Here is a 13929-nt window from a genome sequence, read left to right as displayed (position 1 = left end):
GTCAGGAATCCAGAATGGGTGTCGCTGAGGTAAATTAAGGCATCAGCAGGCCCCATGTATTTTCTGAAGGTTCTAGACGAGAATCAACAGGAGACAACATCATGCCCTTTCCAGCTTCTGGAGACTTCCTATGTTCTGTGGCTCCTGGCCCCTTCTTCCCTTCAAAACCAGTCGTGGCCAGCTGAGTCTTTGTCCCATCCTGTCACCCTGACTTTTCTGACACCCTTCTCCATGTTGGAAGAGTCACCTGGATCATCCAGGAAAATTTCTGTTTTAAAGTCTGTTGATTAGCAACCGTAGTCCTACCTGGTGCCTTAATTCTCCTTTGCCATGTAATTTTAAAAGGCTGTGACGTCTTTGGGGGTCCTTGTTCTGCACTACCCATTTGCCCCCAGTCAGAAGAGGATACGTGGAGACGGGAGGAAGGTGGGAAGGAAGCCAAACTTGGGAAGATGAGGCTTGCTTTTGTGTTTCCTTTCATAGAAAAATGCCTAGGTTCGTTAGGAAATGGCCATGATGACCTTGGACCTCTGCTGCAGGCTGGACGGCGGGGGCCGCGTGAGCCTTGGCTCCGCTTCTGCCCGCTGCTGTTTTCACCTGCTGCCTTCCTGCTGAGCGCTTTCGCGGGTCGCTGTCAGTGCACGATGCTGCAATCCGGCTGAGCACAAAAACACAAGCCAGATGGAACTGAAACAAAGTTTTATTTTTTGAGAGGCCGTGTGCGTCCCCCTAACAAGCCGGTCCACACACACCCACACACGTGTGTCCCTACCGGACACGGGGGGCTCCACTTCCCCCGGAACACCCTCCTACCATCCTTCCCCAACCAATGGGAACTCTCCAGGAGTCTTGTAACTTGAGTCCCCAAATGGGCCTAAATGAACAGTAGGAGCCCAATTTCCATATGAATGTAATACTTTGCAGTGGCTCCTAGCATCTGCCCCCTTCTGTTTAATTAAGCAATGGCAATGTGGCTAGGGACCGTGCCTGGTAGGTTGTCCAATTTAACATGTGGTTCTTACCCGTCATGGGAGAACTGACTTTTACACGTCAGTTTCCTGTCTTAGGTTGAATCCACTGTAATCAGATCAACCCGTCACTGACTACCGGTCTAGCATAGCCATGCTTGTGGATAGGCCTAAGCACCAGTGGGGGGGTGAGGTTCTTGCCTCACCTCTGTTGGCCCCCAAATTTAACCTTGGTGCCAGTGGGGGGGTGAGGTTCTTGCCTCACCTCTGTTGGCCCCCAAGTTTTAGACCATCACTAGTAGAAGGGAGGAAGATACAGAAATGCCACGACACCAAGCCAATTGACGGCTCCTTAGGAAGAACAGTAACACTGGTGACACAGCAGCTAAGATATTTCAGCACTACCATAATTCACTGTATCAACAAATAGAGCACAATGCATACAGGTGATACATAGTCCAGGCAAGTTGTGTAAGCAGTTCAAAGTGGAGGAGTCTATCAATATGTCCATTTCCTCCCAAAGTAAATTAAGTCCTTGATTGAGCAGTTCAAAGTGGAGGAGTCTGTCAATATGTCCATTTTCTCCCAAAGTAAATTAAGTCCTTGATTGAGGATACTTATTGAGTTATATTGATTGATGTATCAGTTTATATAGTTTACTGTGATAGCTATCATAGAAGTTGTAGTTTGGTTTTATCTTAGTCTTCGCCGGCATTGGGATGGAGATGGGAATTCTGGCCATGGTGCTAAAGAGACATTATCTTGAACAGAATTGTTAAATATAATGAAAAGGAAAGGTGAAAGTAAACAAACAGATCTGTTAACCACCTTTAAAAGCAAAATTTATAACAGCTGTTTACCTAATTTAAATTAAACCATATAAGTCACGTGATTTTTTTTTTTTTTTTTGGATCCATTTATATCTATTTATACATGAGCGCTCCTTATAAATGAAATATGGACATACACACATACAGACATACAACACAAAACAGTGCATACATAACATAGAACATATAAGACAATAGTAAATAAAGGCCTTGTAGCTATACCTAGGTGAAATCTCCATTGCAATGTTTAAAAACTTTACAGTTAAAAAAAAATAAAACACAGTCAAAAAATAAAACTGATCAGAAAAACATTAACCTAGGTTTGTATGAGCTCAAAAAGAAAGAGAAAATAAATAAATAAATAAAATAGAACCTTATGATGTGGGAAAAATGTAATAATAAAATAGATATTGAAAAAGGCACCGTGGTAAATCACTGTTGTAGATGTAAGAATAGCCAAGCTGGAGCTCTGGATATCAGCTGTTATGGATTTGAGTCAAATCATCTTCTTTTTCTGTAGAAATTGTTTTAGTTAATCTCTCTGGAATCCAAATTGGTTGCTGTTCCTCCTGTGGAAAAACACAGACGGAGCCCCGACTCCAGACTATTACTGGGTCCGGACCTTTCCATTGTCCTGTTAGAATATCTTTCCAAAGTACCTTAGGCTTATGTACATTTTTCGGATACATATGTCTTTCCGCAGCACTAAGTCCTGATGAATCCAAATTTAGAAAGTTTAGAGTAAAAAGGGTTATTTTAAGTTTATCTTTGGGGGATATATACCCTTTTCCAATTCCTTCCTTTTGTTTTAATAAGTACATTTTAATAGTTTGATGAGCTCTTTCAACTATGCCTTGACCCTGTGGATTGTATGGGATTCCTGTTATATGAGTAATGCCAAATGATGAGCAAAATTGTTTAAAAGAGTTAGACGTATAACCAGGAGCGTTATCAGTTTTTAACTGTTTAGGAACACCCACAGTGGCAAAATTTTGTAAGCAATGAGCTATAACATCTTTAGTTTTTTCTCCGGCATGAAGGGAGCCCATTAAAAATCCAGAAGAAGTATCAACTGTAACATGTAAATATTTTAATTTTCCAAATTCTGGCAAGTGTGTAACGTCCATCTGCCAAATATGGTTAGGTATCAGTCCTCTAGGATTGACTCCAAGATTAACTTGTGGTAAAAATGTCACACAATTTTGACATTGTTTTATTATATGTCTGGCTTGTTCCTTAGTTATTTTAAAACGTTTTTGTAAGGTATTAGCATTGACATGGAACCTTTTATGAAAATTTATAGCTTCTTCTATTGTGGAGAAAATATGTATGTCATGTGTAGATTTATCTGCTAGTTCATTACCCAAACTAAGGGCTCCAGGCAACCCTGTATGTGCCCTGATATGTCCAATAAAGAATGGATCTTTTCTGTCCCAGATTAGAGTTTGTATAGCAGAAAACAAAGAGAAAACAGTAGAGGAAGGAGAAATCCTACCAGCATCTTCAAGGGATGCTATAGCATTAACTACATACTGGCTATCAGAGAATAAATTAAATACAGAATCTTTGAACATCATAAAAGCTTGTAATACTGCATTGAGCTCTACCTTTTGAGCTGATTGTTTGGGTACTAAAAATGTAAAAGTTTGATCAGGGGTAACTACCGCTGCTGTACCATTGTTTGACCCATCAGTGAATATATTTGGAGCATTCATGATAGGGTTTTTTTTTGTCATTTTAGGAAAAACTACAGGATGCTTAGACCAAAAGGACAACAAGGGATTAGATGGCAAGTGATTATCAAATGAGACACTAGATTTACACATGATTATTGCCCAAGTATTTAACTCATTAGCTAACTCATCAATTTGATCCATAGTATATGGAGTAATAATTTTATTGGGAGAAATCCCAAACACTCCCTTCGCTGCTTTTATCCCTTTGAGTATTAATTGTCCTACAGCCTCAGGATATCTAGTAAGAATAGTATTAGGGGAATACGATAAATGTATCCACAATAATGGACCTTCTTGCCAAAATACTCCTGTAGGAATATTTTTTGTTGGTAGTACAATAAATAATAAAGGCAAACTTATATCAATTCTATCCAAATGCATATTTTCCATATATGTTTCAATGATTTTTAATGCCTTTCTTGCTTCAGGCGTTAACATGCGGGGTGAATTTGGATCTGATGGACCTTTTAGGATATCAAATAAGGGTCCTAATTCTCCTGTTGGTATGCCTAGGTAAGGCCTTATCCAGTTTATGTCTCCCAATAATTTTTGAAAGTCATTAAGTGATTTGAGTTGATCTACTCGTATTTGAATTTTTGGTGGACGGACCATGGTTGAGGATAATAAAACTCCTAAATAATTAATTGGAAAATTTAATTGTACTTTATCTATTGCTATGTCTAGATTATAATTTTTTAGTAAGTTTGTAAGTGTGGCATAACATTCTAGCAATGTGTTCTTATCTTTATGTGCTAATAACACATCATCCATATAGTGAAATATTTGTAGTTCAGGATTTTGATTTCTAAGTGGCTGGATTGCTTTATTAACATAAATTTGACACATAGTCGGGCTGTTCGCCATCCCCTGGGGTAAAACTTTCCACTCATATCTCTGATCAGGACCTTCATGATTTAGTGCAGGGATAGTAAATGCAAAATGTGGACTATCCTCGGGATGAATTGGAATTGAAAAGAAACAATCCTTAATATCTATAGTTAACACATGCCAGGTTTTTGGTAAAGCAGACAATTGGGGAATCCCTGATTGAGCAGGTCCCATAATAACCATCTCATTATTAATGGCTCTTAAATCTTGTAATAATCTCCATTTACCAGATTTCTTTTTAATGACAAAAATGGGAGTATTATGGGGAGATACGGAAGGTTGTAAATGTCCTTCCGCTAATTGTTGTTTGACCAGATCGTGGGCTACTTGTATCTTTTCTTTAGTCAGGGGCCACTGAGGAACCCACACTGGTCTTTCTGATTTCCATGTAATTTTGATTGTCTCAGTGGCCCTTTTTGAAAACCCAATCCATGTTTATTTATTTCTTGATCTATTTGAATTGGTGCTATCATATCTTGATCTTGTTTCCTTAATCCTTTTTCTTTTCTAAAGCCTTGTTTAGCCCTACTAGTGGGCGCGTTAGAATTGACGTTATTTGTTAATGTCAATCCTAATTGATCTAGGACATCCCGTCCCCATAAATTTATGGGAAGATGGTCCAATACATAAGGCTGTATAGTTCCTTCACATCCTTCAGGATCCCTCCAATCTAATACCATAGCACTTCTATGGGGGTTAGTTGCCACTCCTAGGCCTCGAAGCGTTTGAGTGGCTTGTTGCAATGGCCAGTGCTTTGGCCATTCCTGACGAGATATGATGCTGAGGTCAGCACCTGTGTCCAGCAGCCCATTAAAATCATGTCCTTGAATATTTAATTTTAGCATTGGGCGAGAATCTAAATTTAAAGAAAGCATAGCCCAATCTACACCTGTGGAGCCTAATCCCTTGGAACCTCTTTCTACATTACAACTGGAAAATTCATCATGTAGGCTGGGTATTATTAATAACTGTGCTATTCTATCTCCTGATGAAATTACGGATATACCTCTTGGAGAACTGGCTATAATTTTTATTTCACCCTCATAATCGGGATCAATTACCCCAGGACTTATCATAAGTCCTTTTAGTGTAGAAGAACTGCGTCCTAATAATAAGCCTACTGTTCCTTGGGGAAGAGGTCCTTTTATTCCTGTGGGAATGATTTGAACTCCCATCTCTGGAGTTAATACTGCTCTGGCAGAGGCACAGATGTCCAACCCTGCGCTCCCTCTAGTTTGTCTGATGAGGGATCTGATGGATAGTGCGTCCTGGGCACTACCTTGATGGTGCTGCTGGGTTCCTCCATTGCCCCGTATATTTGTGGCTTTGGGCCCCGGGGCATTGGGCCCTCCAATTCGTTTTTTGACAACGGGGCCTGATACCTTTCTCCACGATATTGTGGGTAGACACTTGGTCTTTGTCCATTTTTTGATAACGGAATACCCTCTATGGTGGTTTGAGAACGGCATTCATTAGCCCAATGTCTCCCTCTATGGCATCGTGGGCAAATACCCGGGATTCTACTCCTTTGATACCTAGCTTTGTTAAACCCTCCTCCTATGGGGCAATTTCTTTTAAAATGTCCTTTCTGATTGCAATTATAGCATGTTTTTGGTTTGGTATCTAAAGCCTGTTTTACTTCAGCTGCCATGACTTGTCCTTGTTCATCAATGTCGCTACATAATTTAATATATGTGTTTAAATCTCCATGTTTCCACGGTCTAATGACCTCTTTGCAGCAACGATTTGCTTGGTCATAAGCCAGTTGTTTTATAAATGGCATTGCCTGTTCTGTATTTTCAAATGTCTTAGAGGCTGTTTCAATAAGTCTAGCTACAAAGTCAGCGTAGGGCTCATTAACTCCTTGTGTTATCTTAGATAGTTGACCTTGTAAATCCCCTTGTCCCTTCAAAGTTTTCCATGCCTTAATTGCATTCATAGTGATCTGAGCGTATACGCCAGGATCATATCTAATCTGTTGCCTCTGACCCTCATAAGGTCCTTTCCCCAATAGCATTTGAGAATCTCTTTCAGGATAACCTGCTGCTGCATTTCGCCTAGCTGTCTCCCTGCAAAATTCCTCATTGGCAATTTTCCATAATAAATATTGTCCTCCATTTAGCACAGAGTGACACACGCTAGCCCAATCTTCTGGTGTTAAGTCCCAGCTGGTAATAGATTCGACCATTCTGACAGTAAAGGGAGCGGCAGGTCCGTAGGTTTGTACAGCTTCCTTTAATTGCTTTACTATTTTGAAATCTAAGGCACGGTAAACTCGTTCCCTTTCTTCTCCCCGCTCAACTACAGGGCATGCTAACTTTTGGGGTCCTGCCTCAGGATTCTGTTCATCACCTATGGAAACTGAGGGCTGCTCAGCTACAGGTGAAGCTGTTGGTTGAATTACGCCCTCTGGTGATGGAACGGAGTTAGTACTAGCCTCCCTATCTGAGGGTCGTTTTTTCCCTAAGCTTGCCTTCTTCAATTTTTCTTCTGTCTGACTAGCTTGAGGGACCTTTTGTTTTGCTTGACCTAATAAGTTTTCTGCCATAGCCTGGACCTCTAACAATTTACTTAACAGTCTTTCGGTTTGTTTTTTACTAGATTCTAATCTACTATAAAGGTAACGTAACCCAATAAGGTAGGATAGAAGAAAGCCAAAACAGAATGAAACAGAAACGGAGAGGAGAAAAATGATTATATCAATTTTTTCTTTCTCAGGGCCGAATAACTTAAAACCTTGAGCCAACCATTTTTCCCAATTCGCCTGAAAAAATTGTAAGGCTAGAGAGCCTGAAATAAAAGCAGAATAAATCAAAACAAAAATACCCATTCTGTCGCCTTTCCTTAGGGGCGAGCGATATCACTCACCTATAAATTTTGGGCGTTCCCCGTACAAGGGCCACCAAAATGCTGCAGGCTGGACGGCGGGGGCCGCGTGAGCCTTGGCTCCGCTTCTGCCCGCTGCTGTTTTCACCTGCTGCCTTCCTGCTGAGCGCTTTCGCGGGTCGCTGTCAGTGCACGCCGGCTTGCGATGCTGCAATCCGGCTGAGCACAAAAACACAAGCCAGATGGAACTGAAACAAAGTTTTATTTTTTGAGAGGCCGTGTGCGTCCCCCTAACAAGCCGGTCCACACACACCCACACACGTGTGTCCCTACCGGACACGGGGGGCTCCACTTCCCCCGGAACACCCTCCTACCATCCTTCCCCAACCAATGGGAACTCTCCAGGAGTCTTGTAACTTGAGTCCCCAAATGGGCCTAAATGAACAGTAGGAGCCCAATTTCCATATGAATGTAATACTTTGCAGTGGCTCCTAGCAGACCTCAGCGGCTCTTTGGCCTCAGAGCCTGAGGTCAGAGCAGGAAGCCACACAGGGCAGCCGGGTAGTCTGTGAACTGGCACGAGCCTTCCTGTTTTTGGACAGCCCCCGCTGGGTGTGTGTCCTTTCCAGACCAGAGATGACTCACTTCTTAAGGGTCCATTTGGCTGATCTCATTAGTGGTTAGGCCTGAATTTGAAGACCCTGTATACAACTCTTATAGTTCATTTCCTGTCTCTTGAGTCTTCTAATAATAAAATATCGGTAACGATGACAGTAGCCATGAGTTTTGGGATGCTTTTTATATCTACTTCTCCATGGAAACAGCTGTGTATGATAGTAGAACGGACAATATGTAATTAATATACAAACAATAGGAAACTAATATTCAGAGATTTCAGACTATTCTCCCTGATTAATTATATCTTCTCCATGGAAACAATTGTGTATAATAGATGATATATCACCTTCGCAGCCACTCTGTGAGGGAAATGGTCATCCTAGTTTATAGAGGAAGAACCCAAAGCACCCAGGTTAAATAACGTGCTCAGAGCTAATGAGGGACAGGGCTTGAGTTGCCCCGCGCTGTCTCCCAGGTGTTCTGACGTGGCTCATTATTCCCAGGTGCTCTTGCTTCTGGCTTTAGCAGTCACTCTTGGGCCAAGTGCTAAAGCCACCCAAGGTGAGTGAGGTGTGGCCTACCTGCAAGAAGTCAGGCCACGCAGAGAAGGCCAGAAGGCTGGCTGCCCAAAGAAGTTGTCCTTCCTCCTGAGCCTTCTGTGGCCTCTCCAGTGAGGTTCTTTTCTCCCTGGTGTGTGATTTCCTAAGCAGCACAATTGAGAACCCACACTCACTGAGTACGATTCTCTTAATTGCCAGGTTCTGCCAGGTGCAGACGTTTTACATTTTCTCTCCTGTTCTAACCCTAGCACCTGGTGTAGAGGCCACTGAACCTACCAGTACCTGTCTGTGCTTTGGGCTTTGGTGGTGGGGATTAGCAGGAAAGCGTCTCCTACAGGAACAGCTAGAATGCATGAGTGAATGTGCGTGGGCCAAACAATGGCAGATTCCGAGTGAAGGAGGAGGGTGGCTTGTGAAGGAAGGGTAGTGACATGTAGGGGAAAAAGAAGGGCCTGGCCAGGGAGTGGGGATGGCATGAAGGACAGAATAGAGGCCGAAATAGAAATAGGATGCTTCAGAGACAGTAGGTGGCACAGCAGAGTGTGGGTGAGGGAAGTCGAGGGAGATGAGGCAGGAGGGATAGTCGGGTCAGATTGTGGAGGTCTGAGTGTTGGCTTGGACTTTAGGAAGCAGGGACAGTAAGAGGAGTGAAGTGGGATTTAAGGAAGAAGGTGAAGAGAGACAGCTGTGTCACATCGGAGGCTGGTACGAAAGGCTGCTTTGATATGGGGGAGGGGAGAAGGAAGAATCGGTCTGAGGTTTGAGGACAGGTGAATGGAGAATGTTGTGGTGCAGAGTTGAAAGTCCGGAAGAGACTGGAAGAGTTGGTGGCTCAGAAGAGAAGGTGTTTGTGGTCCGTATCCTGAGGTTTGAGCTTTGGTTGAAGTGGGGCATTTGGACGGAGGTGGCCCGGTGGTGACGAGAGCTGCAAGCCTGAAGGGACAGCGTGAGGGCTGAGTTCTGTCCTTGAGAGGTCTCCAGGGGCAGAGTCACGGGACTCGGTGAAAACTTCAGACTGTTCATTTCCTCTTTATTGAGGGCACCAGCACCAGTTCTTATTCTTTCCAAAGGGAGAAATGACACTAGGGATGCTAATTGAATAAGCAGTTAATGAACTGATTATGTCAAAGATGTAATCAAATTGCGGAAAACATTTGTCTTATTAGTCGTTATAATCAGTTCTCCGTGGAAACAAGTGTGCATAACAGAATAGACAAAGATAAGCAAACCAAAGAAAAACAGATAAATTGGACCTTACCAAAATCAGACAGCCTTCAGAATGGTGGAAAATATTTGCAAGTCATGTATCTGTTAAGGGACTTGTATTTAGAATATATAAAGCGCTCTTACAACACAATAATAAAAGATAGATAACCCAATCAAAAAATGGTCAAAGACTCTAAATAGATGCTTCTCTAAAGAAGAGGCACAAATGACCAACAAATGCCTTAAAAGATGACTAACAACATGAGTGGTCAAGGAAACGCACATCTAAACCATAACAAAGTACCTACTGCCTCATGCCCACTATGATAAAAAAGATGCATGATAATGAATTTGGGGAGGATGTAGAGACATCAGAACCCCCAAACATTGATGGTGGGAATGTGAAATGGTGTAGTTGCTGTGGAAAATAGTCTCGCCGTTTCTCCATCGTTGAAAAATAGTTATGAGTATGTTAGTCAACTTTCTGTCACTGTAACAAATACCTGAGATGAACCAACTTACAAAGAGAAAAGGTTTATTTTGGTTTACAGTTTGGGAGCTTTCAGTCCATGACCAGTCAGCCCTCTGGCTTTTGGACATGTGGTGAGGCAGTGCATCGTTGTGGGAGCACATGACAGAGAAACCTGGTCGCCTTGTGGAGGGGAAGAGAGAGAAAGAGGAGGAGGCAGGGGCCAGGGTCTCACAATGCCCTTCAAGGCACACCTCCAATGACCTGATGACCTCCAAGTAGCATCCCCCCTGCCCCTTAAAGTTCCTACCATCTCCTAATAATGCCTCACTGGGGAGCTTGCTATCAATATGTAGGCCTTTCGAGGGACATTTAAGATCCAAACTATAGCACTTGGCAGTTCCACTCCTCTGTGTTGTATTCAAGGGAAGGGAAAACTCATGTCCACATACCACCTTGCTCATGTATGTTCACAGCTGCAGCATTCATAATAGCCCAACTATGGAAATATCCCAGGTGACCGTCAACTGATGACTGGATTAATGAAATGGTTTATTTTTGCAACAGCAGATTATTTGACCATGAAAAAGAAATGAAGAAACTGATACTTGCTTACCACATGGATGATTCTTATTTTTTTTTAAAAAAAATTTTGTAGTTGTAGATGAACACAATACCTTTATTTTATTTATTTATCTTTATGTGGTGCTGAGGATCGAACCCAGGGCCTCACACATGCTAGGCAAGCGCTCTGCCACTGAGCCACAATCCGAGCCTCATGGATGAGTCTTAAAGAGAGTATATTAAGTGAAAGAATTCTATGTCTATTCCTAGCTGAAGGGCACATGTATGATTCTCTTTATGAAGTCTCCAGAATAAGCAAATTAATTGGTAGAGATAGAAGGTAGATGAGTAGTTGCCAGGCACTGGGGGAGGGGGAGTGACCATTGATGGTCCCTTTTTTTTGGGTAGTAAGAATGGTATGTAATTAGATAGTGGGGACAATTGCATGCCTTGTGAATATGCTAAAAACTACTCAATCTATTCACTTTCAAAAAGGCGAATTTTATGGTATGCAAATTTATAACTTAAAAAATAAAACCCAGCATTGCCACATTACTAAAAAGGAAAAAGGACGGACAAGAATCCAGAATCCATCTCAACTCAGTTTTCCCTGCAAGGTGATTTCACGGGGCTTTTGTGAACAACCAGCCAGGTCCCTTCCTCTGAAACAAAGTCCCATGTTTCTTCCAGAATCTGAATTGCCCTTCACTGATCCCTTTAATGGCCTGGCTTTCATTCTGGGGTAGGTTTGGGTTTTCCAGGATTTTATTTATTTTTTTTGGTACTGGAGGTTGAACCCAGGGGCACTTAACAACTTAGTCACATCCCCAGCCTTTTGTATTGTTTATTTTGAGACAGGATCTCACTAAGTTGCTAAGGCTGGGTTTAAACTTGAGACCTCCTGCCTCAGCCTCCCGATCTGCTGGGATTACAAGCATGCACCACTGTGCCACCCCCCGCAAAGATGTATACGTTTTTCTTTTCTTTTTGATACTGGGGATTGAATCCAGGGGTGCTTAACTACCAAAAAGGATGTGTACTTTTAAAACACATTCATCCAGCTTGATGTAAGAAAGCCAGTATTGGATTTTCTCCCTGCAGAGTGCAGGGACATTTTGTCAAATATCTCTTACTTTTTTTTTTTTAAGTAAAATGTAATGCTCTCTAATTTTAGAATCGGAGTGTTACATTTAGCATGTGTGGTTGATAAGTAGTTTTATAGCTTTTATTTACATCACAGGCCTATTAGTGGGCTAAGAAGAGGCCTGTAAAGAAGCTAACCTTGGGGTGAGGTTGTGGCTCAGCGGTAGAGCACTTTCCTAGCAGGTGTGAGGCACTGGGTTTGATCCTCAGTACCACATATAAACAAATAAAAGTATTGTGTTCACTTACAACTAAACAAATAAATAAACAAACAAACAAAAAAGCTAACCTTGGCTTTTGCTAGTAAAGAAGAGGAGACGTGATGGGAGGGGAGGGGAGGGGGGATAGTAGGGGATAGGAAAGGTAGCAGAATACAACAATTACTAATTGGGCATTATGTAAAATTGTGGATGTGTAACCTATGTGATTCTGCAATCTGCATTTGGGGTAAAATTGGGAGTTCATAACCCACTTCAATCTAATGTATGAAATATGATATGTCAAGAGCTTTGTAATGTTGTGAACAACCAATAAAAAAAAATAAAAAATTAAAAAAATAAATAAATAAATATGATTTCGGATCAGAAAAAAAAAAAAAAAAAGAAGAGGAGACGTGTGGTTAGTCTTCCCCCAGGAGTAATTTGTCCAAGTACCTCTGCCAGACAAACCAAAGTGATAGGGTCATAAGTGACCTTTTGTTCACGCCCTAAATTGGTGCTTTTAGAATTTTCAAAATTTCATCCCTTTTTCTAGCCACAGGTATCATAAAGGCAAGACATTTCAAAATCATTTTTATATGACTTATAGCAGAGTGGACACCTGTCCACAAATGCCATTTATTGTTCATTATATTGTTCAGCCTGAATGTAATATATAGTTTGTCTTAAAGATGCCCCGGCTTCTCTAGAGAGTTAAAGTCTCAGCTGGTGCGGTGGTGCACACCTGTAATCCCAATGGCTCAGGAGGCTGAGGGAGGAGGATTTCGAGTTCTAAGCCAGCCTCAGCATTTTAGCAACTCAAGGAGGCCTTGACTCTAAATAAAATATAAAAAGGGCTGGGGATGTGACTCAGTGGTTAAGCTCCCCTGGGTTCAGTACCCGGTACCAAAAAAAAAAAAGTTAGTCTTTAATCAGATCTTCTTTTATCATCATTAGCAACTAGAATTTTAATATTAATGCTCACTGTGTTGTGTGGGAAAGAGCCTTTGGGCTAGGAGCTAGGCCTCCAGGACTCTCATCTGATTCTGCCAGTTACTGACAGGATCCTGAACTGCTGTGCATGAGTGGGGTTGGGCCAGATGGCCTTTTTGTTTCCTACCAACTCTTAAAAATTCAGTTCACATGTTATAGACCTTATCAGTTACTTTAGACTTCCTTGAGTTTTATCTAATGAGCTTTCTAAGCCCTAGTAGAACGTGGTGAGCTGGTAATTGTTGCCGCTGCAGTTATGAGCAACTCATGACCCTGAATGTGTTTCCACTTGTCATGTTTTGAAGCATATACCTGTGATCCCACCTGAACTATGAAAGCTGGAAATGCTGCTGTGCTTTGGGTCCTGTGGCCCAGCTGCACCAACCTGCCAGGGGTCGGCACCTAAGCCAGGGGAAACCATTTATAGGCTGGACGTGAAGAAAGACAGAGTCTCATGAAGCGTCCATTGGCACACCCTATACAGGACACTCTGGGGGAAGGTTTGAATGTAAGACTCAGGGAAGAAAACTTACATGGTAAAGTGGAGCAGGATCCTGAGGGAATGTGGAAAGAAGGCAGATAGCAAAGCTGAGAGGGAGCAGAAATTGACAGAGTTTAGGTTGGAGCAAAAATGGAATGAGAGAGAAATTGAGAAACAATTGCTTTAATTCTTTTTGGATAGCTTGAGCTGCTCTGTACCTTGGTGGCTTAGTTATCACATGCTCCAGTGATTTCCTTGACTCTCAGTTCCCTGAACTCTTTGTAGATAGAGGACACTTCCAGTGCCTCTAGTAAGCTGTTCCTGAAGGGGCCTCCTTGATACTTCTGGGAATTTGTGCTTCTGTGTCAAGTAGAAACTTTCTAAAGTACTTTGCTAGAAATAGAAAGGAATACTAATTGGTTCATAGTTTTACATGCCTGAGATGTGCTG

The 13929-nt window shown here is 42.0% G+C and overlaps 1 protein-coding gene and 1 long non-coding RNA gene across 5 annotated transcripts in view; one reads left to right on the top strand and one right to left on the bottom strand.

The window, feature by feature from the left end:
• The window catches only part of Pacc1 (proton activated chloride channel 1), a 47063-nt gene that overhangs the window by 15323 nt on the left and 17811 nt on the right, over positions 1 to 13929 (top strand). The gene's annotated exons all lie outside the window — the stretch shown is intronic.
• LOC144367213 (uncharacterized) lies at positions 683 to 7790 on the bottom strand. Its single transcript, XR_013426540.1, has 2 exons — positions 7291 to 7790; positions 683 to 2367 (listed from the first exon to the last, which is right to left on the bottom strand). It is a non-coding gene; the product is annotated as an uncharacterized LOC144367213 (long non-coding RNA).

The sequence above is a fragment of the Ictidomys tridecemlineatus genome, chromosome 10 (assembly GCF_052094955.1).
Source record: "Ictidomys tridecemlineatus isolate mIctTri1 chromosome 10, mIctTri1.hap1, whole genome shotgun sequence".
Taxonomy (NCBI): Eukaryota; Metazoa; Chordata; class Mammalia; order Rodentia; family Sciuridae; genus Ictidomys; species Ictidomys tridecemlineatus.
This window is presented reverse-complemented; position numbering and strand designations above follow the sequence as displayed.